Source organism: Drosophila navojoa, chromosome X, assembly GCF_054131105.1.
Source record: "Drosophila navojoa isolate 15081-1374.11 chromosome X, UAZ_NAV_1.0, whole genome shotgun sequence".
In the NCBI taxonomy this organism is placed as follows: domain Eukaryota; kingdom Metazoa; phylum Arthropoda; class Insecta; order Diptera; family Drosophilidae; genus Drosophila; species Drosophila navojoa.
The window spans coordinates 15,283,324-15,310,374 of NC_142895.1; the positions used below are offsets into that span (position 1 = coordinate 15,283,324).

At 37.0% G+C, this 27,051-nt stretch overlaps 1 long non-coding RNA gene across 1 annotated transcript; it reads left to right on the forward strand.

The window, feature by feature from the left end:
- Positions 1-5,508: 5,508 nt before the first annotated feature.
- Positions 5,509-7,308, forward strand: LOC149090642 (uncharacterized). The gene is made up of 2 exons (XR_016197564.1): positions 5,509-6,337; positions 6,563-7,308. It is a non-coding gene; the product is annotated as an uncharacterized LOC149090642 (long non-coding RNA).
- Positions 7,309-27,051: the final 19,743 nt, after the last annotated feature.

The window sequence follows — 27,051 nt, forward strand, 5'->3', positions numbered from 1 at the left end:
GGCTCGAATCGAATATTTGAAAGTGAAGTATAAGATTTGCTTCTCCTGCTTCGATGGCTCTCCATGAGATGACATTGTAGAGTCAATGGTTGACGGAACGTCGGAAGCAGCCAGCAGCAATTGATGTTGGCGGGTTGAAGGAAATAGTTCTCTTGTGGGAGGCTAAGGTTTCAACCAAATATACAATTTAGTTGGGGGTTCGAAGTATTTACCTATGTGGCAGTTTCGTTTAATATTCATGGTCGAATCTCTTGCAGTGTGCTGAGCTGTCATTGTTACTGCGTTCGATTAAAGTCGAGAAAAGTCTATTCAAATTTCTTTGTAGTAAAGAGCGGTCCTCTTGTAGAAGGTCAAGGTGTTTAAGCATTCTATGTATTAGCTGTTTGTTTCTCAATATTAGTTTGGGGCTGCGAAGACGTTTTTAAATATAAATTTTCTACATTAAAATTTACTTCTATTCTTTTACCAATTTTTTTTTTTTTCACTAAAGACTGCATTTACATTAGCATTGTCGTTACGACGGTCTTTTTAAAGTGTCCATTGCCCAGCTTCTTCATGAGGTTTGGGATCATTGTGTCGACTTGAGTGGAAGAAGTATTTAATATATTATCTTTTTAAATTGTCGCAAGAACTATCATTGAATTATTCTTGAAAGTTTTGTATATTCATTGTATGCGGTGGGGGATCGGACTCAATTACAAAGTCTGCCCAGCTGTTCCCGGTTATACTTAAATTGTAAACAGCTCTTCATAAAGACGAGGTTTTGAGCGCTTGTCACTGATATAACAAAAGAATGGACATGGACATGGATATCGATATGGAGACACACGCTGACTACACAATTCACCGAAATACATTTGACTGAAAATTGATTCGGAAAATAAAAAACTGTTATATATTAAAAACTTACTGCATCATTTTATTTATTACTAAAAAAAAAAAAATCAAATTCTAATGCAAATTATAAAAGCCACTTGAAAAGTAGTGAACGGCGAGCTGTTTGAAGAGTACATATGTACATGGGACTCTTCAATCAAAAATTCAATGGAATATTGGCATTGAACTAGGATTTATAGTATTTGGATGTTTAATTGCTCCAATTCTTGAATGACATTTTTTATTTCAGTTTTATTATCAAATTGCTCTCAGTTGGGTTAGGCCCATTGAGAAAAGATGCCTCAAAGACTCAAATGAATCCAATATCAAGTGTGATCTGTTGGCAAATCGTAAAATCAATCAGATTTATGCTCCTTGAGGTATAGGACAAACTTCGACATCCATAATCTTAAATTTCCTCTTGTCAATGAGAAAATCTGCATTTATACAAAAAGGCTAGATGACCAGTGCGATGACTCATAGAGAAGACAAATTATAACCGACGGCGCTTAAAATGATTTCACGTTCAGGACTTGTCAATCGGAGAGTAGATTTAGTTATTAATGTAAAAATGTAATTGTATAGACTGACTTTTTGGTTATTTTTAATAAATTTTGCTTATTGTTTAGTGTATGAATTATTTATTTTTATGATTGCAAATAAAATAAAATTAAAACAAGTAAGAAAGCTCCAGCAACTGATATTTCAATAATAGTTCACACACGGATACAGGAGATATGATTTTATAGCTGACCCCTAATTAAGAATATATGTATATACTTTGTGGGGTGGTCTGCCTCGCCTCCTTCTGCCTGTTACATACATTTCAACAAAACCATTGTACCCTGATTTTCCATTCTCAATGGGTTCAGGGTATGAAAACGAAAAGCTCGAGCTATTCTTAAATGCAAACGAGCTTATATATGTTTATGTATCTGTATATATAGAGCTTGTATAGTATAGTATACTGTTTGACCTCATCTTAAGCGGCTCATCTTAAGACGATACTTATTCAAACTAACGAGTAATGCTCTGTAATCTGCACTGAACGACTAGCATATACCCTGACCAGTAAGAGATGATGATACTAGGGCTTCGTTTGTTTTTCGTACATCCCCCCATCTATGGGTCTCTACTTTGGTAATTACGATAACCAAATATGTCGATTTATATAAAAGTCACGTAAAGCCATTGCCAATAATTACAGGATATAAGATTTTAGCATTTAAGTACATATCCATTGTGTTTTCTTTAGAAATACATCCATAGAACTTTATAATATGCAGAGAAATTAAATATGTGTATTTCAAGAATCATCTCCTGAAATTATATATTTTTGATTCCAGCTCCAAGCCAATTTCACAATAAATAATTCAGTGATCTATCTAATCTGTCCTGTATTTTGCAAATCCACTTTAATTCCTGGTTACTTGACACAATGTTGACTTGGCCTTCTTTTAGAAAATGCCTCTCAGTTCTGTGCTTTGCACTTTGTCTTCGGCTCGGAGAGGCGGTCGAGTTGGGTCGGGTCGGGCTCGGGGTCGGGGTCGGTTCAAGTTGGCGCGCGTGGCAAGTGGCAATCAGCAATTGACATTCGGTCCTAATTGCAACAATTGAGCGCCTTTGTCAGCCAATATGGACTTGGCTTGTGATTGAGTGCCTCTGGCTTGACTGGCTGCAGCAGCTATAGAAGAAGAACGAGGGCTTTTTCCTCTCTCTCTCTCTCTCTCTCTCTCTCTCTCTCTCTCTCTCTGTCGCTGTCTCTGTCTCTCGTTAGCTCGTGCCTTTTTCGAAACGTAGCACTACTTAAAATTCCATGACAGCGCAAAGTGCAGCAAATCGGATGGCTCGCTCAAAATATCTGAAAGGTGAGCTTCTCCAGCAGCTGTTGACCAATTCTGACGTTGTCAATTGTGTGGGTGTTGGATTGGGTTGAGGAATTGCATCAAGATGCTCGTATCTGGTGTTCATGCAACATTGAGCCGCTAGGCACTAAGGCTAAAAATGGGATATATTAAGATGTCCTTAAAGGGTTTGTCAAGGTAATCTATACTCAGACCAATTAACAAAAGTAAGCTGATTTATACAATTCCTTGCGATGTTTTCCATATGTATGTACCATTCCTATATATGTATATTATATACTTGTGATATGATAACAGTGATATTTTATATTATCTTTCACAGTCATTTCCATGGCTTACATACTTAAAGCAATATGAGATCTACATTGATCTAGGTCAGATAGATTAGCATAATGAAAAATATAATTGATTCTTTGATAGGTAAGCCAGTAAAAATATATAGTTATTTTACATTTTATACTACTTTTATTACGAAGTTTTTTCTTGCTTTATATTTAAAGAAAAAAAAAAAAATTTTTAATAAATATATCTATTTATTTCTCTGTTCAAAATTATATGATATATTCCTGAATAAATGTACGAAGGACGTAAATAAAAAAGTTTCATCAATTTTCTCTTAATTTTTTGTTTGTTATTTTTTTCTGTTATTATTTACAGCTTGTGATTATTATTATTATTATTATTTTTTTTTTTTTTTACAGAGTTATATAAATACAATAAATAATATGATACATATCTAAATCTAGTCCCACAATAATATTTGTATTATTAACTTATATAATTTACTTAGAGTAGATTAATTTTAGGTCTGTTATTTAACTACTGTGTCTGGGGGCTGTTTGATTGTCATTGACAAATGTTTCAGCTGTCGTCAGTGTCCGCCAATGCAACGCCAAAGCCTCAAAGCCCACAAGCCCTGATTCCGTTACTCACACAAGCCTATTAGTATTTACCATACGATTGTGTCTACTCTAACTCCGTCTCTATTTCTCTCTCGCTTTCGCTTCTCTGTCCCTCTGGATGGGTACAGTCTGTGGCAAAATGTAGCAGTTGAGGAATTTGAAAATGTGCCATGTTATTTCTTTATAGCTGCTTCAGCTTCTGTTGCCAGTTTTTCAATTTCGGTCTAAAATACTTTAAGGTACATGGCTTTGCGAGAGTGGCCCAGTAGAGGAGCCATCGTCCAGTTGCCTGTGCTGCTGCACATTGCGCTCTGGCCTGCTGCACATTGGGTAAAAATCAACATTATTCCATACGTGACATTGCGCCAGCTGCTGCTGTAGGCGTTGTTGGTCGGTGGGTAGACGGGGTCGGTGGGGGTTCGGTTGACTGTATGCCATAGTATACAATGCCGAGCACTTGTCATCTGACCTGGAAAGACGTTTAAAGAATGTTCGTGGCTGTGTAGTGGGGATATTTGCAGCACTTGGCCGTTGCCTCTGTTACTTTATGCTGTCAATTGGCAAGAATTGCATTTTGAAATCTACTCGAAGCGTTTAATTGCTAAAAAATGACACGTACTCGATGTACAGTAGAGCCTCTGAAATGATTGCAATTTTATGCTTGAAAAATACGTATGTGAAATTTGAATAACTACTTTAAACATACATACATACATACATAGGTTTTTATATATGTGTATAAGATGTATGTATTATCTGAAACAAGTAAGAACTACATATTCCCTTACTTTTATACCCATATTCGCCTACCCAATGTCAGTTCTTGAGATTTTACTGTTAAAATATGTAATAATATCTGTACACATTTAATTTTCGTAAAAGATATATATACATACTTATGTATATATGTACATATAAAGACTCGCTTGCTCGTGAAATATAGAGTGGAATTCATTACGCTGCAGGCAGACGCACACACACACACACACACACGCACACACACAACTAGATACCATCTTTAACATACGCACACATACGCGAGCGTCGAGAGAGCAGGCAAACGCCTGAATAAATACACCACAATTTTAATTGTATGCACGGCATGGCGCATAATTTCGCGCATACAAGCAGATAGCCGCACAGACACTCACTCACACTCACACACACACATGCATATAGAGATTCACTCACACACAATTATATATAAATTTAGTCACTTGTATTCACATGGCAGAGGTGGGACAATACTTTGCGAAATTGCGCAAATATAATTTACATAGGCAAATTGCATAAAATAAACTAGAGAAATGCCAAATCATGAAAACAAACAACTCTCACACACAGACACAGAGGCCCGCCATCCACTTTTCAAGTTAATTCATCAATATTTAATTAGCGCCGTTAATTGCGTGCATTTATGAACATAAACTATGCCTTGGTTATTTTAAAGTAAATTTTTAGCACTTTCAAATTGCAGAATTTTGCTATACACATACATACATACATGTAAATATATACGCAATTGGATAAGCATGCATGGCTCAAAAGGCCAGAGAGCAAACTGACTTTTGCTAAAGCATTCGCATACATGCATACATTTGAGAGAGCAATGAGAGTAAGCATAAGAAGCAGCTGTTTTGTGTGAGCTGATCAGAGCATCGAACCTCTCGCTCGATCACATGGGGCCTCCAGGCTATTAGATTCCGTTGCTTCGCTGAGAGAGAGAGAGAGAGAGAGAGAGAGAGAGAGAGAGAGAGAGAGAGAGCAAAGCAATACAAAGTCGAGTGGAAGACTGCAGCAGTAATTATGTACGTTATGAAGACAGTTTGTTCTTGACTTCGCTTTTGTATGGATGCTTAGGAATAAATGACTTAAATGTGCATCAAACACATTTTAAATTTAACCGCCATTCACAAATTGAGTTGAATTGAAAGAAAAGGACAAATCAACAAAGACGAAGGCGTTAATAAATAAAGACGGACGAAGCGAACAAGTGAAATAAAATTTATTAAGCGTAACGAAAAACAAATCAGTGGGGACTAGAGGATGGGGAATGGCATCAAATGCAAATGGCAAGGCAATGGGAGAAAATGACAAGTGCCCTAAATGAGTTGTTGCCCCAAAAAAGATAGAAGTACAACAAAATAACAAAAAACACACAGAATTTGAATAATGAACAAATGAATATATATGTATGTATATATAACCGAAGGGGAGTGACTGATGGATACCGTAGATTGGCCATTTGCCAAGGGGACGGCACGGTTCGGTGGGACGGGTAACTAAATTGCTGGCAACGGCCCCGCAAGAATTGTTTTTCGACTTCAACCAGAATTGACCAGCTGGCGCTTTTAAACGCTCTCAACTCTAGTTGGGGGAATTGCCCTGTACCCCCATAGGCAAGGCTAAAAGTTCGCCGCGCTCAACACCCACACACACACACAGGCACACCAACACACCTACACAAGTACTTATATATACAGACGTGCAGACGGACATACGTAAGTACATACTACAATTCCCTGTTGACGAATGGAGGAAGCATAGAAATGAACAAACCGTTTGTCCGCGAGTGGTTGACTCGCACATATCCCGTGTGCGCACGAAAAAGTTTTTTTTTTTGTGCTTGCTAATCTGTTATTAACAGTTATTGCTTTCATGCATTGCGTGTTTGCAGTTTTTTTGTTGTTGCAGGTACGAATGAAGAGTATTTAGATTTTTTGTTTGCTTTCATGCTTCATTTTGTCTGGTGTTTGATAGAAATCTATAAATAGACACACACTTGCCTTTGCCCTAGGATTTTTTCTGAAAACTTTATTTTTTAAGGTGGCTAAAATCTATTAAAATGTAAATTTAAGTTTGTTTGCCTACTATTAATAATAATATTGATATTAATTTAGGGTATCTCTTTTTCTCAAGAAGACTAACTAACTAATACGCTAGTTGAATGCTAACTACTGGGTATGTAATAGTCGAATATTCGCATCTATAGCACTCTAGCCATGCTGCAATTCGTTTGGTCAGCAAACTATGATAAAGAGTATAACTTTAATGTTTGTAAATGCTTTTGATTAAGATGTCAGGTCAAAGGTCTTAAAGTGTAATTGTCGAGGAAGTCCGTTACAACCGGAACGGTTACACACAGGCGCCCAGAAACATACAAACGGCCAAAATGGTTGAGACAATTTTCGTACATTTTTTATTTGTTTCCATTTGTGGCTAGAAATACATATTTGTAGCTCGAGCTCGAGCACGATTACACAAATACACAAGTGTCCAAATATACGCATGTGTATGGACATGCATGCATGTACGTACGTGTGTATATGGCAAATTATACTATTAAAACTTTATCCACACGGCAGCGCAGACAAATGCAGACAACTTTGCCAAACATTTAGATCAGCGGTAAGCGCATTGAGGCAACAGCACGCGCCAAAGGCAAAGAACACGGACATACCAAGACAAGTGCACAGTTGCTGTGTGTATTTCACAGGATAAATATAAATGTGTGTGTGTGTTTGTGTGTGCCCAGTGGAAATTGCGTTAAGCGACAAAACTTTTGAAAATTTTTGGAACAGCAGCACAAACAACACGAACTTGAAAGCTACTCAAGCGTCAGTCCCAAGTTCAAACCGTACGGAAAAACACAGATACAACACAGACACAGACACACACACACACATACACATACACATATACACAACTAGATATAGTGATAAATCGTTACATTTGCATTTGGGGTCAGGGACATTCCAGATGGCGTCAAGTGGACACAGCTGATAGCAACGCTAGAAATCAACTCCATCCATTAGCCAAACTCGTCGAACAAACTCATATATTCGATGTCAAAGAAGCACTGGGCAAATCCTTTAAAGTAACCTTCAGTAGTGCCAGAACAGCACTGGATCTACTTTATTGTCACAAATATGTAGCAAAAATTTAGCAAAAATTCCTGGCGACGAATACTTTACAAATATTTGCTCATCTAATTTAAGGCGGAATACTTTGAGCAGCTGATAAACTAGCTACATAAATCATTTGCTTAATGCAGTCCCCCTTCATTTAGCCTTTAACTAGGATTGCCCTGAATTCGACATTGATGATTATCTTCTTCTATATTTCAGCTCTAGATGTAGGCTTCCAATGATATTTCTCGAGCGTAATTATGGACTTAAAACGTGATTATATATCAGTGGCAACCGTCCTATTTAATCTAAATCTGGGGACTGTTAAAGAACTAAATAAATCTCGCATTATTCAAAATCAAATTATGTTAATGGCACCTTTCTTATGTGAAGTTACGGAGGAAGGAGTGAAGATTTAATAAATCTATACAACCATCACAGAAAGTCAGCTAAAGTGATAGGATCAGGCTTTAATAATCATGCTGTTTATAAGAAAAATGTATATAATGAAGGAAGGTATACGGAAAGACATCAATCCTTAAGCTTTTATAGAGGAACAGAAGAGCACAACTACATCGACTTATTTTACGCATGTTCTTCAGAAACCAATATCCTTTATAACTGCACTTCTGTCGGCATCTTCTGTCGTCACACACCTTAGCACATATTCATTATACCCTGCGCACTCATTTCTAATGGGTATACTAAAATCGTTATATATATATATTTAAATAGTTCGTAAAATTACAGACTCGACTAAACGAGCAGTCTACTCTATAATATTGAATTGTTACTGACTAGAACCTACACACACACAAACACACACACACACACATTAGTGAATGCATATCCGTTTTGGCCAATTCGGCGTGGGCCTCTAACAATTCGCTTTTATTGTAACTGTAAATGGCAAAGCGCCGCACTTCAGTCAAGTGCCACCAGGGAGATCAGTCGTCATCGCCTGCGGTTCTAGCTGTGGTGCTGACTGTGACTGTGGTTGTGGTTGCGGCTCTGAATTTTGGTCACATATGCGTCGAGGTGAGGGCTGCCAGCTCTCTGGCACAGTCACCTGTCTACTCGAGCTGCCCCCACACTCTGCCCCACTGCTCTCGGTGTTGTCCCTCTATATATATTTGTCCAACAGCTCAAGTCCTTGTCACATCCCTTTTTTTTTTTTTTTGGCCATTCAGCTCAGCTCAACTCTGAATTATCAATATTTTGCAATCAGCATAAATTGCGTAAGACATTAATTAACATTTTTGATTGACTTTGACCCAATCATTCGATATACATACATTCGCTATATATACATATATACATACAATACATACATACATACATAGCTTGCCAGCCAGCTCTTTGGAGATTTGGGTCCACGATTATTTATCAATGGATTGAAGGCGCCCAAATGAGCTCGGACATGCGGGTCGTTCGGTCGTTCGGCACGGTTCGCACGTGCTTTGTTTTCGTGGCACTTGACCAGAAAATTATAGCGGCTCGCTTTGGCCATTTGCTGATTGCGACCGCACTATTTTGTTTGGGTCTGGCATATAAATTGCCAATGGAGCCTAGAGGCCCAGAAACCATAGCCGTAGCCGTAGCCGTAACTGAAACCGGGACAGAGTAGACGGAGACAGAGACAGAGACAGAGACAGGAACCGTAACCTAACCAGCTTAACCTATAGTTGCGACTCTTAAGTTACCTCCATGCGACCAGATTTCGATTTCAATTCAATTGCATTGAGTGGCTGAGTGGCGTGTGCTTATAATCCTGTCCAGCCTAAGCTACAGCTTAGTCCCAAGCTGTGCGTGTGCGTGTGTGTGCGTGTGCGTGTGCGTGTGGATGTGCTTGGGTGCGGTGTGCCAATATTGTCCCATTGACCATTTGCCAGTCGATGACTTTTTACTGTCTACATGTGCGCACCGCACTTAATTGATGCAATGCATTTGAGTTGAGCCTGACATAACTTTGCTTTTAAGCCTCACACAGGCGTCAACCAACTTGGCCCAGCCCCTGCGGCCTGCTAGCCCAGTAAAAAAACGGAATAAAATACAAAAAAAAAAAGGAAAGAAAATATAAAAGAAAAAAACGGCATAAAAACAAGAAAAAGAAAAGTCTATAGAAGTCAATTTTTATGCATACCTAAGTTCTAATACTCTCTTGATGTATATTTTATAAGAGAGTTACACATATATTTATACAAAAATTATTAATATAGATGTTATATATATTACGATATTATATATCTGTTTAAGAGTTATTTTAATGTATTTTAGTGAGGTCATCTAATTCTAATATCAAATACATTATATATACAGGAGTTATACATTCGAATCCGATTTATCAATGAAATATTGAAGCTTAAATCTTGGGGAAAATTGTAATAACTGTATTTTAGGGAAAAAGAGGAATAGGAATTTATCTACACGAATATCTCCAATCTAAACGACTATCGGCACATTATTGTCGACTATCGGCACTTTATCAAATTAGTATTATGAAATATTACATATGATAGTGCTCACATTCTCTCATATATACACTCCCTCCATGATTTACACATTTTATATAAATATTATATATTTCAACGATATTTTGTCACATTTACCAATAAAACTAATATGCCCTTTCTGAGAGTATACAACAAAATAACCAAAAGAAAAAGAGAAAGAGAAAGGAAATTGTAGAAAGCATGACAGCAAAAATTGTCGGAGCGTTAAAAATGTGTGTCAAGCATTAGCTTTCAAAAGAAAATAGCATCAGCTGCTGCTGTTGGGGCCGGATATGCCTGACCAGCTGGAGCTGAAGCTGACCGGCGTTGCGCATACGCCTCGTGGACTATGGCTGACATGTGCATAAATCCTACTTGTTTGCCGCACAATACATATATATACCACATGCATGCTATATATATATCCGTATGTGTATAGAGATAGAGTAGACATACATACTTAATGCTCTCTTGCTAATTATCCTAATTATACGAGTCAGGCATATAATTAGGTAATCAATAGATCTTATTAGGCGGGTAGTTAGATAGTTAGCCGAATGCTTTAAGAGATAAGTAAAGCTAACGCTATTGTTCTATTGTTAATCCAATCCAATGTAATCTGCTTTATGCAGCTGTAAATTATAAATAGAAAGCCGAAATTGAATAGAAATACATAGATAGGAGATAGTTGAATGGTTTCATCTCGAAATGTCTAAGAAAGAGCTATGAAACTGTACTTTGAGTTTACTAAACGAATGCAAATTAAATTTATAAAATATATACACTCGACTCACGATACTTCGAAATGGCAAGCGGATCAGTTCTTTTTTATCGTATATCGATACACAGTAATAAAAACTAGCGATAATTATCGAAATTAACTTGGAATTTTTTTTCGAAACCGAGACTCGTCCATATTTGGATTCACACGACTTGTGTACCGAATTATCTATCCATCTATCAACATATAGATCTAAGATACCCCATGAATGTTATATAGCTGGGTATTGTTATTAGGCGATAATTTAATTGGATTCACAAAAAATGAATTATAATCAAATGTGAAACCAGTAAGGGGCAATTCAGAGCGTTCGTTGAGGGCTCATAATAACAACAGCAACGTCATCTGGCAATCAGGTATTCCACTTGTGGCCGACAACCGACACCCGACGCCCGCCCCCTCCCCCTTGCCCCTCCCGGGCAGCGGAGCCTAACCTAAGCTAACGGGTCGGTGTCAGAGCCCGTTGGCTGCACATCCTGTTGGCTGCGCCGACGGGCGACGGCATGTTCGTATTGTTCTGAGATGGTTGCCCGGAGACTTTGGCTCAACTTGCGCCCCATGGCCACAGTGTGGACATATTACTCTCTCTCTCTCTCTCTCTCTCTCTCTCTCTGTGGCTCTCTCTGTTATTCTTTTTTTTTATGGCGCTACAAGGTGGTAACATAAAACCGGAAACGTTGCGGCAACTGTGGCACGGGCGACGTCCGAGGCGAGGCCTCTGCCGTCCAGACGTTAAACTGAAATGTAAATGAAACTGTTTCAATGTGTTTCACGTTGGCTCCTAAGACCGTAAGAGTTAAATGGGTGCGGATGTTACGCTCTGCGCCTGTCTCCGACTCTGTCAGCGTTAACAAAGAAAATGTCACGGAAATAACTGAGGATTAGATTGATGAGTTTGCCAGCTAAGCTAGCCAGCCAACCCTAGCCCCGGCTTGGGCCATGTCATAAACTAGTCGCAGTCACATAGCAAACAGCACGTGCACCAACACTAGTTGGAGTTCAGCTACAAGACCAGTCCTCTGCCACCGGCCCCCCTTCTCGCCCACGTCCATGCGCACAGCCTTCGGCCGGCTTCAGTTTTTGATTATATGCCAACATCAGTTTATGGCGCGCTCGCTTGGCCCGCTCTTACATGTGTTATCTTCCACTACGGCAAATGTAATTAATTAAATTAGAGTCAAGTCGAGTTGAATCGAGTTGAGTCGAGTTCAGTTAAGTTGAGTTGAGTTGAGTCGAGTAGAGCCAAAAAATCTTCGAATAAAATAAACTTAAGTCATAGGGCGCTCTATTTGCAAGCTTATTTGCGACATACATGCATAATAAAATATATAGGTATATATATTAGAGAGAGCTATGTATTTCTGCTTAGAACTCAGATAAGTTAGGAAAGAAATTTATATTTATATATAATTATATTTTTATATATTTATTTATATAATATAAATACAGTCGAGTCTCGATAATTCGAAATGGCAGGGGTTTTTTTTCGATTTACACGGAAATTCAAATTATCGGGAACTATCGATAAAGAGTTTCTCTTAGAAAATGAAGTTCACTTTGCTTAGAAACCTTTTCTTTCTCTTAATTATTATTTTTAGTGTATATTAATATATGCATATTACAATATTTCCACACACACACACACACCAGTAAGTCTATGCTTTTATGCATGCACACACACACACACACATACATACATACATATATAATGTCCAACATTATCGTTGACATTTATTAGCCCTAGCTAAGTGAATTTTTTGCTTAGCTGCCCAACAATAATATTGTTATTTTCTCAGTGTTGTTGTTGTTGTTATTATTCACATATTCCCTATATGTACATATGTACCCTTCAGTGTGCGTATCTGTGCGTGTGTGTGTGTGTGTGTGCTCGAGGTCCTTTTGTAGGTGTGCCGTATTTTGTCACGTTTAGCCAGTCGAGTTTTTGTTTTCTTGAGCTGCCGCATTTGGCTGGCCCATGGGCTTTGGGTTTCTGTGACATTCCGAACCCTACGTGTTGTGTTATTGAAACATATTATTAATATTCACACATTCACACACGCACACGCATGCACACACGCACATGTATGCAATGCAAAACTAAGAATTGTTTGCTTTGTCAGCTGCACATCAATTTGAATACAATTCGTTTATATAAAACTAAAATGGAGTTTTACATCGAAGTGATGGTATATGAAGTTATACAGTTGTGTTCGTAAAAATAGTAGTACTTAAAATGTAAACTAAATTAATAGAGAATTTATTGATTGAATAAAAAAAAAAAAAATTATAAGCTAAAATAAGATTAATTTGTTTTAGATTAATATAAATTTCAGAGTGGTACCAAAAAAAAAAAATAAAAAAATAAATAAATAAAAATAAATAAATAAATAAAAAAAAAATAAAAAATAAATAAAATAAAATAAAAAAAAAAAATAAATAAAAATAATAATAAATAAATCCTCATTCAATTTTAATTTATTTGATCTATCTACTTCATCCATCATTTATGGAAATAAATAGTACTTTTAATCAGAATTTGCATTCATATTGATAATTAAATGAAGTTTTCACTACATCTAATTTGACTACCCTAAAAAGTAAAGATGTCACATTTCGAATAACTAATATAGCAGCTTGGTATTATCGTATAGTCGGGCACTCCCCGTCTCGTCTGGGCTGTGCTAATGTGTTATTCACATTTGTGGACGGCATTTGTTTGTTGACTAATAAATGAAAAACTTAAATGGGGAACATGGCGATGGTTCGGCTCGGGCTCCCCAAAGAGATAATTTTCGTAAGGCAATGCGGAAATTGCGTTAGTATTCAAAGTACAGTTATCCTTTGGGCCAGCCAGCAGGCCCATGAATCAACCTGGCCCGCACTCTGCACTGGGTCCGAGCCCATGTGGCACGTCTATTAAGCTGCTTTAATGTATTTTGATTGCATATTTTTGTAAGTTATGAGTTGTGAGTTATGCTTAACATATGCGCATAAATTTCAACCATATACAATCATAGAGAGAGCACGAGAGTGAGAGAGAGTGGGGGGGAGAGTGGGTGTGGCTGTGGCAGAGATATTGTGTCCAGCGTGTTTTTGTCACACAAATTATTTAGCTCTCATGTGTCCACTGGTCGCTTGGATAATGTGGCATAATTATACATTTGGCTGCCAAATGAATGGCTCTTGACGTCTATTAACCACACGCTGATAACACTAAGCAACAAATCTAAGGATTAGTTTTCCCTTTTTTTTATAATTTATGGTTTCAAAGCCGCTCAAAGTTTCATTTCGAGCGGCCTTAACGTTTGCGTAAGGCCAAGCTAAATAATCTCTAATTAAAATTTGGAATTTTTAAATAATTCTGTTTATGTGTTGAAAAATTAATATATATTGCGTATTATTTTTTACAATAATTGATGATGTCTAAAATGACTTTAATTCGATTTATAAATGGTTTTCCAAGGTATTTTTAGTGTGCTTGAGAGTCTTCAGAAAGACTTTTATTTAACTGTGAAATTTTAGTTTGTAATACTCATTAACGAAGTGAACAGAGTATATTGGTGCTGCGCAATATCCGCCCGCCTGTTCGTCTCTTCGCCAGTCCTTATATATATGTATAAATATATACTTTTGTGCATACTCTCATCTCGCTGCTCTCTGACTCCCATACCAAAAAAGTTAAGCTCTTGCTAGGCAAGCAGAGAGCATTGTCTAGTCAGTAGCACCCGATTGTGATATCAGTTTGCATATATGTATGTATATTGGAGTTTGTTCATCGTAAGCAAAATCACTTCCCATATTTAGAGAACCACAGACCCCAGCTCTATAAAGACTTCCCAGTGTTTTTCTGCACTTTTATAATTCCTTGGCTCTCTCATTATATCGACTCGACATGCTGAGCTACTTGAGCAAGGTTGGGCCTATATATACTACCCAAGCAATAAGACGCTCTCTTGTTATATTATACTTATTATCCATCTATACATATGTATATTATATATATACGTCATTCGATTTGATTTGAATGCAACCAATATACCTCATCTCACCTTATGCTCATCTCATGCTGCACGAGAGCATCATTATTACGCGCCCCGTTCCCTTGTTTTGTTGTGCAGTGTACCATGTGACACAAAAGCGTGGCTAACGAGATCAATCTGCATTGAATGTGGCACGGCGCATTTAATACCAAATTGTTCAGTTAAATCAGTTGCAACAGTTTCGTGTCCTTCGCCCATTGTGAAGGCGAATGGGAACGGTGCTGATAATACCCGTCGGTGGGGCTTTGGCACAGCTAGTCGATAGGCGATAGGCGTGGCTCGTGATTATGACAACGGCTGCGAATCCGTTGACTGCTCGCCGAGCCTAACTTCCGTCCCATTGTGCGCGGTTGCCGTAGTTGTAGCTATTATGGCGCTGTGTTTCCTGTGCGACGGGCCGTCCAGGTGAAGAGTCGAAGGGTCGTTAGTCATTACCTGCCTGCCTGCCTGCCAAAGCCAAAGCCAAAGCCAACAGCGTTAACGACACTCTGCCATGGACGACACAACCGGACAGACTATGCAATTGGAATGGTAGCTGCAATCCTCAGCCAGCCAGCCAGGCAACCATCGAGCCATCCAGCTAGTCGGCCTATGGGTGGGCCACATTCTTTGTTGTAGCCCAAGGCTGTGATTCGTTGCTGTGCTCCCTTTTGGCCTCGTGTTAGCCCAACGGCTGGTCACGTACCGCTCATTATCATCATCTGCTCTGGTTATTAAACATAATTATTGGCTGCAATTTGACATTTTGCTATTTCAATTTGCAGCTGCAGCTGCCGTTGTGCTGCCTCCCACTTGACTCGTTCGTCCTTTTTGGCGAGAAATGCTTAAATCATAAGCAATATAAAGTGGACGAAGTGCTTACAAAAGAGTTACATTCTATTCCATTCATTCTATTTTATTCGCTGCTCAACTAACATTTCATTCAACATTGTTGAGCTGCTCAATTGTGATGAGTCCCAAGTCTAGGACTGAATACTCTTTTGGGTGAGCTCAAGAAAGGGATTAAGACATTTAAGGCACAATAGATCATGACATTACAATTAATAAAAAAAAATAATACATCATAATTTATAAAACATAATAGTATATTTAAAAAATAAAGAGCTTTATGTGAGCTCGAATGTGAGCTTTAAAAATCTATAGAATTAATAACATTTAGAACATTTCAGAGAATAGAAAAATATTATTATGCATTAAAAAATATAAAAATAATAAAATCAATTGTATGTTCATATATTATAAAGCTCACTAGCCGCTGTTATACCTTTTATTTTTAATTTTATTTATTTACTTTTTATATTTTTTATGCAACAACTTTTTGTTTGTTTATGAAATTTATTTTCCTGATCCTTTAAAATTTCCTTTTTGATTTTCTAAGGTCGTGCAAATTATACAAGTGCCAGAGTTCATCCATCTAATGGCATTTGTCAACACTACCCTGAGAACTTCATTCGCATTCTTTATAAATGTTCTATCTAAGAGTTTTAGGAGCTTTAGGCTAAAAAAAAATCCATAAAAATAAGTCTGGTATGGGTAAGTGGGCTGATCCAGCCGCCCAGAAATGAGAGATTAGGCGACCGGCAAATGCTGCCCTCATTAATGCTTTCTAGTTCTTCAGACGTAAAGCGATTTGTGACTTGTCGATTTAGTTTCAGCTTTCAGTTACCCTATAAATATGTAAGTCGAATTGACATTTGTTTGAAACTGTAAAGTATAAAAAATTATAAAATATCATATAATATCATAAAATATTTATATATTTTCTTCTTTTTTTTTGAAATAAAATATTAGCAGTTGCCATTAAATTATTATTATTTTTTTTTTTAAATTTAATTAAGGCATTATTAAATTGTTTAATTTTTTATTTATGTCTCTTTTATAAAATATCAACATTATTTCTTTAATTATTTATATATTATTTTTTGGGCTCTGTTTAATCTTTTGTTGTTTGATATTTCCCTTTTTTTTTTTTTTAAATAAATTTTCATTTATTTATTTTTTAATAAATATTTATTTCAGTCAAATTTTTCAATTGGTATAGTTCTTCATTATAATCATTATTATTATTATTATTATTATTATTATTTTTTTTTTCTATAATATTGAAATAACAATACGAGCAGCATCTATATCTTCTGTTGATGTGATTAAGATTATAGATTAAGATTGAGCTGATTGGCTTCGCTAGCATCAGCTGCAAAGAAAGACAACTAAGAGTAGAAAGCCAACGCCAGAGTATAATAAGAAATGTATGCGTGTTGCACACACACACACACACACACACATCAGAACTGACAAATTTAATAATCATAAAAAGCAGCAGCAGACAAAACCCGAAACAAAGGCAAAAGCGCAGCGTAGCCACGCAGCCAAGTGTAAGGCACAAAGACGTGGGGCAACTGCAGGCGAACGTAAGGATAATGCATAAACAGGACATGGCCCAAAGGCAGCGCAAGGGAAGCGGGTAGGGGAGAGGGGGAGAGAGGGGGCTGCTGAGGTTGGCTGAGGGCATGGGCGTTGCCAAATTACGCTAGACAAAGTTTAAATGCAATTGAAAAGTTTCGCCAGAGCAGCAACTATATATATATGTATGTGTATGTATGTGTGAGAGTGTGTGTGTGCATGTGTATGTGTATATTGGTGGGTGTGTGAATTCATAAGAAATGTCATAAATGTTGACTCAGTGCTCTGGGCGCATGTTGGGCAAAATTCACTAAATTCATATGGACAACTTTATTGAGGGCAACCATTTGCTGGCGGCGGGGGGAGGTGGAGTGTCGTGGCTGCTGTGTGGCAAATGAAATGCAACTGCAGCGCGAATCCACAAATTACCTCCCAGAACTCTAATAGTGCTGCTCCCCACTACGATTCCAGTGTCAGCTGCGCTCTGCATGATAAAGCCATTTTGTGACGGGAAGATGGAGAGAGTGAGAGTGAGAATGTGTGTGGGTGGCTGGTAGAGTGAGAGAGAGAGAGAGAGAGAGCGGGGTATATAACTTTTGCAACCGGACAAGTTGAACAAAAGTCTTAACATATTTTCGTAATCCAAAAGTTTTGCACAAATGCGACTTAATTGTTGCTACGCGTTGCTTGAGCTCACAGTGCAATTGTTGTTGTTGTTGTTGTAGTTGTTGCTGTTGCTGTTGTTGATGTTGTCGCTGGCATAAACAAAAGCCTCAGCTAGCTGAAAACCCCAAATGAATTTGCTGTTGATGATGTTGCCGCGTTTTATTAAGTGATTAAAAAGAATAGCAAAAGTTGCTCAGCTGCAACAGCAGCAGCAGCAGAAGCAGGAGCAGGAGCAGGAATAGCAGGAGCAGGAGCAGGAGCAGGAGGAGTGGCAATGGCAGCAACAACAGCAGCAGCAGCAATCCTCGTCAGTAAGTCGCGCTTCAAGGGTGGCCACACCGCTAAATGGCAGGATGTGGGCGTATACCGCCCATGGCGCTAGAATGCTCAGCCAGAGCCAACATTATGCAGATTTGAGCAAACACAGCACAGATCACAGAGCAACTTGGCTTATTTGCTGTCTTTAATGCGCTTACTGGTAAAAGCGCTGCTGGCATTATGGCAGCATGGCCATGGCCATGGCCAAGACTCTGTGATTAGGGCCCAAAGTTGCTCAACTCTAAAAATGGATGTGCAGGGTGTGCGGTGTGTGTGTGTGTGTGTGTGTGGCTTATGCATCAACGGCTAAATAATCTCTCATTATTATTTTGATTGCTCGCTCAAGAGTGCTGAGCAAAATAATTAGAGCAAAAAAAAAAAAAAAAAAAAAACCGAACAAAAAATTAAAATTGATTTAAATATGCGAGAGTTTATCTAATTTAGTCCACCCTCCCCCCTTCCCCCCCCTGCCTCTGGCAGCAAAGTTTTCAATTCAAAAGCCTGAATATCTAATGTTAAGTGTTTCGCTTAAGCCAAACAGCTTTCCAACTTGTGCGCGGCATAGTTTTTCAACCCAGCTGAATGGAAGCGAAACGAAACTATTTCGGAATGCTTGGCTGGAATTTCATTTCACTTAAGGTATATATATAGTACATATATATATATATATAAAGTATATGTGTATATTGTATAAGAAATATTCAAGTTCTTGCATAGTTTTGCCCACTTACAGCTGCTGCGTTGTCAACCTCTTTGGCATTTCTTTGGCTTTGCTCATTCCGCTTCTTTTGCTGCTCACATTTCAGTGTCTGGCTTCAACATTGAGTTGACCGTTCAGCGGACGATGACTGCCATTTGTGTGTGTGTGTGTGTGTGTGTGTGTGTGTGTGTATTCAATAGACATCCAACAACAAACTGAGCCAAACTGATGATGGTCGCTTGTTGCTGATTTCATAAGTTTTTATGTCTTTATTTCTGGCAATGTCTGTATCTATTTAACACAAATGCCCTTTTGGACATAAGCAATGTTACGTATACGTAATAAATACACACATTATGGCAACAACAACAACAACAACAGCAGCTAGCCGAGTTGAAGCCTCGACATGAGCCATAAACTGAACGCATTAACGCCACAAATTTCGACACAAATGTGACACAAGTGTCACACCGACTTATTGATTTCGCCGAATCGAATTTGGATGATGGCAAATGAAAGCAACTAATACACACACACACACACACGTATCTATGCGTGTGTCAGCTGTAAGCCCAGCCGAGCGTATCTCGATTGCACTGGATGGTCGCACGCACTGTGGAGTCCGTTTAAGTCGCAGCAGCAGCCAAAATTGAATTCTTTTTGCTGGAATCGAACAATTTTTTGTTTATCTCTCTTTTTCACTTCGGTCACGCCACACCCACACATACAGAGAACGAGAGCGGGAGTGAGACAGGCACAGAGAATGCCAGTTTTGAATCTGAATATTGATGCGAACATGGAAATGCAATTATGTTGGCACTGAGTCCGCTCTGGTCAAAGCTGCATTGCATCTCATTTTGGCCAAGAATTTTAATTCCATCTGCGGTGCTCAGGTCTTATCGAGCGCTTTGAGGACCAATATTAGTGCAAAGACATTGAGATAGAGCTATCCAATACGATGATTTATAACGTACACAAGTTCTTTCCGAGGACATTTTATTTAGCCAGCTTTGCATTCAGCCTTTCGTCCTTCTGTTGGCATTGTAAAATAATATATTTAAAATGTGATAACTCTATGTCTTAATAGATTGTACGTAAAACAAGTTTATCGGTATTAGATGAAAACCAGATGTAGATGAATATCATGAGATGTTTGAGTCTTGTTATAAATACACTCAGCAGATATTATTTTTTTTTTTGTTTTTTTTTTTTGTTTTATATTTATTTACTTTTTAGAAAGAAGTCAAACTTCAATTTGCTCCTCCATCTCCTTTGAGTCGTATTTTCAACTCTGGCTTATCATGGATTATCTTCTAATTTAAACGTACATCTGGAGCAGGATTATTCAAAGCTCAAAATATTTCATTTACAACTTGCGGCATCACCAAAAACCAAGTACAACAGCTCGCTTTTGGCTCTGATTTATAAATGGATTTATTTTTCCTTTGCTCAACTGCTGTAAGCGCACAGAGAGCGAGTATGGGGAATACGAGTAGAGGGTCGTACAGGAAGAGCGACGGTAGACAAGAGCCAACTTAACGAAAAGAATCAAATGGGAAGGTGGGCATTATTTTAACAACTAAACTGTTTCGGGTGGGTATTGATAATTACTTAATACTCATGAAATTTGCAGGCAAGACCTTATAGTTAATATTAAAAAAAAAAAAACAAAAAATATACACGTATAGTTAATAATTTAAAGATTAATATATGCCGCAGTAGCCAGTGATTAATTTTAAATTTGTTTATATTTTATATTCATTATTGTAAATAAATAAAATAAATGAACCTGTTTTAAAACACGTCACATAAAACCTATTATAAATTTAAATTAATTTAAATAAAAATCGTGTATGAAAAAAACACAATATACGAGAATTATCATATACAAATATTTTATGAAAAATAAAAACAGAATTAAAATTAAAATCAAAATCATATAAAAATGTTTTGGAATTTATGATAGACAAAAAAAAAAAAAAAAAAAAAAAAACTATGTACAAAATTTATAATTAAACAGAAATTAATAAAAATGTATAACAATCAAAATCATGAAAAATATAGAAATAATATTAAATAATACTAATATGATTTAAAAAGCGAAGAAACAATGCTAATATTTATTATTAGAAAAAACAAAAAAATTCGCCTCATCAAATCTTATGAAAAATAAATACAAATTATAATTACTTAAGAATGAATACAGATATTGTTATCTAATAGTTGCGCTGAAGACCTCGTTAGCCAATTACTTTACTTCAAAATAAATAAATTAATATTATATTGTAGACCTGAGGTTGACTCTAATTCAGACTCAATTTTATTTATATAATTCGTATTTTGATTTATTCCGTATTGTCTATTTTCTATACGACTGAGACACGAAGGTGTCTCTCGCACCGTCTCTCCACGTTCGGTTCCCTTGACTACGATTAAATCACCAGACTCTAAGGTCGAAGCGACTCTCTCATTATCATAGTACTAAAGACTATTGGATTATTGAGAAATAAGTCGTTGTGCTCTATTTAATTTCTCTTTCATCACATAGCCACTCTAGAGTTCCTTAAACTCAATATTATTATTATTATATTATATATTATTTAAAGCCTTTTATTTCTAGAAATTCGTGTGAAATAAGTCAACTATTCCCACATATATTTAATGCAGCCGCAGCTGTGCGCCGTTTGTCGCCTTTAATGGCGTTTATAGCTTATGGGCTCTTGTGGATAACAAATTGATTCGGGTCCGCAAAGCAAAACAATCTACTTTAATCGCCTAAATATTTGCGCCAACAGTTAGTTAAGCCCAATAAATATTTATGCACATTTGACCAACAGCATTTGGGGGCCATTGGCCCGGGGTTGGGCTGCTGGCAAATGCAGCTGATGACAATCTGGATGCCAACCCAAAGGATGTTCGCCACTATTAAGGGCTGCAAACAGATTAAGTCCGCTCCATTGGCATGCAGATGAAATGAACTGTGCGCCGCAAAGTCCAAGCGGATCAACTTGCTCCTTTTTCCTTTCTTTTTTTTTTTTTTTTTACATTTTCACTGATTGCAATCGGAACGAAAGGAAAATATATATATGTACATGTATATGTAGGGTGTACGTGCGAGGATGTCTGTTCGATTCCTTGCAGCGTGCAGCTTGGCCAGTGAGTTTAATAACAACGAAAGCATGTTAAGTTGCATTAAGTCATTTTTGAAGAGATATTCATTTCGGTGAAAAGTTCTCTTTTGTGATATACGTGCGTACGTATGTCTTTAATGGAGTCCAACTTATAAGACGAAAAACCTATTAACTAAAGCGGTTTGAAATCCATTAAAATAAATATTATATTAAGCAAGGCCTTGATTTGTATGAACAATAATGAATGAAAACAGTTAAAGAGATGAGTGGTCAAGCATTTAAAGTTGATTTCATCTTGCTTAAGATCTACAGTCGAATAGGTGTGCATGCATGTCTGTATAGTAAGTGTATGTTTGAGTGAATGTTTGCCTATTTCTGTCTATATGTCTGTCTGAGGTATATCTCTGCATGCCTCAGTCAGTTGTATCCATATAACGATCTCCCAAATTGTAGGAGCTTTAACAGTAATATATGCATGTTATAATGTTATATATTACTGTTATAATGCAGTTGCTTCTTCTATAAAAATAAGCTTTGCATCATTTAGGCACATCTCCCAACTTTAAATGGCTAGTTTGGTAGCCTAAACGTTATATATAATTCCTCATATTACTTTTTCTTTGTTCATATTATATAAATATCAGTAGCGGGTATTATAAAAGTACAATTGCATCTAAGAATGGGTATGTTTAGCCTTCAATTATTGCGAAACTTAGTGTGAATAACAGCTCGACAAGAAGTTTCAGTAATTTTCCAGTTGGATACTCCCGATTGGAGCTCTCTCGCAGATTTTCTGCAGAAATCATTATAAATGTACAGAAAGTTTTATTGCAATAGAATACTTAAACTTCCTTATATGTATGGTATATACGGTACTCGTTTCAGAGCCTTCTGATATCTTCTGGTCGGCTATACCCGACTGGCACTCTCTGATTTTCTTTGTAGAAAGAAGAAAGAAGATACACAGTTCTTTGCATGTACTGTACTGTAGTCGGGCATACCCGTCTAGAACTTACTCAGTTGTTTTCATGCCAAAGTCATTCAAATTGTAAAGAAAAATTCGGTTTCAATTATAAGAGAACAGAGAGCAAACGCATATATGCACATCCACAAGACAAAGAAAAGGGGTATATTAGTTTCATTTGAATTTATTTTAATTCTCTGCATGATTCACTCCCGAATTTTTGTTTGCCTGCGAGCAATGGGCGAGTATTCAGCAGTCGTTGCCAGACGCTTGCCGCATTCTTGCTCAACTGTGACCGCATTGGCCACTGTCACGTTTCTGTTTCTGGTTAAATCCTTTGGCAACCTTTGCGGAGGCTGCACTGCGGTTTTTCGCATCGCTGGCGTTGTTGTCGCCATTCGCTTGCCCTCTGCTGTGCTTTTTCCTCATGTGGGGCACTCAGTCTGCCGCTGTGTTGTGTCCTAGATGGGCCAAGTAACTTACACACACACACACACAGAGAGTCTCACAATTAGCCACGTTTCACATTAAAAGTGTCGATGGGGTTGGTGAGCTGGTTGGGTTGGGGGACGGCGTCACTTATACTGTCAATAACTTAATTTTTACCACACAACGTGATTTAATTAACGATTATCGTAAGCAGAGTTAAGCAGGCCGTTCAGCTCGTCCAGTTTTCGGGCTTCTCACGAACCAATTAAGTGGGTTTCCCTGTCGTTGCTGGGCTAACAGGCAACTTGTTATCGAATTGCCAATTCTTACAAAACTTTTTCTTTATCCTGGCACTCCCTCTCTCTCTCTCACTCTCTCGGGCATTCTCTATCTCTGTGGTACGTGTTGGCACGTGTGTGTGTTTTGCGTGCCAGCCAGCCAGCCAGCTAAATAGAAACGGAAATAGAAATGGAAATCTCTAGCCTGGCATGTATTTAATCGCATTAAATTGGATGCATGCGAAACGTGTTCGGTCACTGGGCCACACTCTGCCGCACAGCAGATCAGCTGACACGCACCCACTGTGGCCAGTTGTGCCACAAATGTGAACATAATCAAAATACATCAGCATAAATTGCGGCAAGTGTGACACGTTTGCCGCCGAGGGACGCCAAGTGCTATATTGATATAGATATGTATGTATGAAATATGTATAGAAATACATATATCTATACATCTATGTATATGATATTAGATTATATATCTATGTATGTGTATATATGTTTATAATATCGGATTAATTTCTATGCATATCACAGAAAACTTAAAGACTTCGTTTAGCGCAGAGCTAAGACAAAGCGCATACAGTGGGTGCTTGAGTATGCAGACTTATTACCTTTGCTACAGCATATAATATAGATGTATCTGATATGGAGTATAGTTTTTGGATTTACTATATTTTATTTGCTAATTATATACGGGAATATCCATATTTTACAAAGCCAAGTTTTTTTTTAGTTCAAATTTTTTGATGTTAATGATTTTTATCTGTCTGAAAAGATTTTTTATCATAATATTTCTCAAATGGCCTTGAGCCATTACGGACTTTGCTAAAAGATATAGGGTTGCCGGATGGGTCCATTGAGTATATACATATATTAGCATATAAATAGCATATAAATATCGCACACTTTACGTTCGTTGTAGAAGTTGAATATTTCCTATATACCCCTCGAGCTAAATTACCACAATATTTGTGCATTACGCTCAGTTTTTCCATATTTAAAGTAAAACCAAATTGGACTGGATCCCCATTGAAACAATAATAAATAAAAAAAAAAATAATAAATAAAAAAAACAATAATAAATTAAAAAAAAAAATAATAAATAAGAAAAAAAAAAATAATTGAAATAAAAGCTTTGTATCCATCAAAGGAAAAGGTTGCTAGAAATATATGACTTGTGCCCAATGATCCATCTTAAAACCTTGTATGTCTCTTTTTTTTAAATTATTAAGAATTCTGATGGAAATGCTTTCATCTACTTCAATAAGTTTACCCAGTCAAACATCAATGTCCTTAGTTTACGTTGAGCAGCTCAAGAGCTGTAGAACAATATTCGATGCTATAAGAATTGCAAGTTTACTGGATATTTTCTTCAATTAGTATATCAGCAGCAAAAGCAGCAAATGAGCTGCAGCTTTAAATTTCACTTGGTTTTATATTGTAGTATATATGTATGTATATATATGCACATTACATTTGCATTGCAGCTGCAGCTCATTTGGTTTTTGGGCATTGTTTCGGCCTGGAGCTTCTGGCCCATTTGCTGCACTGTTTGCATTTGGCTTGTTTACATGCTCTTTAAAGTGCGGGGTGAACTTTGTGTCCCTTTTAGCCATTTGAAAGTGCACAATGTGACGTTAACGGGGCAAACAACATTTGCATTCGCACGAAAGCCCCTCGCAGCCCTGGATATTCTATAGAGTCTCGCGCCGTCTCTCTGTCTCACTCGCTCCTGTGTCTGTCCGTGTCTCTCTTCCACTACTAATAGGCACATTTAAGCGCATTACGTTGAAATTATTGTAGCCGGCAAACGCTTTGGAAAATGCAATCAGCTTTTCCGCAACAATTGCAGCAATCAGAGCTGTCTGCATGTTGGATTTTTCCAATACGATGCGAGCACGGATTACAGACACTGTCGTGCTTCCGCTGACTATTTGACCAGAAAACTGATATTGTTTGTGCGGACAGTTTTTATTTTGCAGCAACAACAACAGCAAAAAAAAAGAGATAAAAAACAACTAAATGTGTTTCCATTGGATAAATTCGACGTGCAGCTACACTGAATAGGAAAATGCACAGGTATTTGTCAGCTGGAGCTTTTATTCGTGGTTCTATTTAGCCACGCTCTATATGGGATTCCCAGAGTGTTGTTAGGTTTGTTGAAAATATATTAAAATATCAGTATATCGTTATATTTTACAACAGAAAGTATATTTATAAGGGAATAACATTTTGCTCAAATATCGAATATTTTAGCGATATTTGTGATATCTTTGCGTGGCTCACTCCTGTAATAAGTGAATCAATTGTGAATGTACAACAAAATTGTGAAAATGTATTATTCTGACTTGATTAATGGAAAAACGAAATGTAATTTGTGTAATTAAATATGCTAACACATTAAATATGACAAGCACAATGATATTTTGGAGCACCAACTACTGGAGCTGGCGGTCTGTTTCATTAAAAAAAAAAAAAAAAAATATACTTATTCTCATTTTTCGCTCTTTTTGAGACAGACTATAAATTTATTTTGTGAAAAAAGTTAAAAAAAAAATCTAAAAATATTGATATATCGATATTTTTAAAGTTGCATACCAAATATCATATTGATATATTTTCTAAGCTTAAAATATCATCGATACGATAGTTGAAATATATTCGAAAGCACTAGCTGCTGTAATAATATAAATATATATATAAAAAATATATCGACTTCAGCTCACTCTTTAGAAGCAGAAAAAACTCGCATTAAATTCATAGTCTTATTACTCATTTAATTGATTAGCTCTCTTTGCTTATATACTAGCAATGTTTATTTCCGACAAGAGGTCTTTGTGTTATCCCGTTCTCTATCTGCAAAGCCCGTTCACATGCTCAGCAATTCTCTCTCAATCTCTCTCTCTCATTCTCTCTCTCTCTCTCTCTTTCTCTCTCATCGCTTGCCTATTTGAGTAGCCTCAGAATCATGCTGCCGACTTGAGTAATATCTCCAATACTACTCCAACAATAAGACGCTATCCAGTCACGTCATATTTTATACCTGATTCGGCGATATATTTATATATTGTATATACAAAAATATATATCGACATCAGCGCAGGAAAAAAACTCGCATTAAATTCATAATTTTATTACGCTTTTATTTTTCATACACTCTTTTTATATATGCATATTTTTAACTTTACAAAAAAAATTGTGTTTTTCTTTTTTTTTTTTGTGTGTATTTGGTTTTTCCTTTTTTCATTAATATGCTTTAATTAAATACTTGTTTACTTTTCTTTTTTCCACG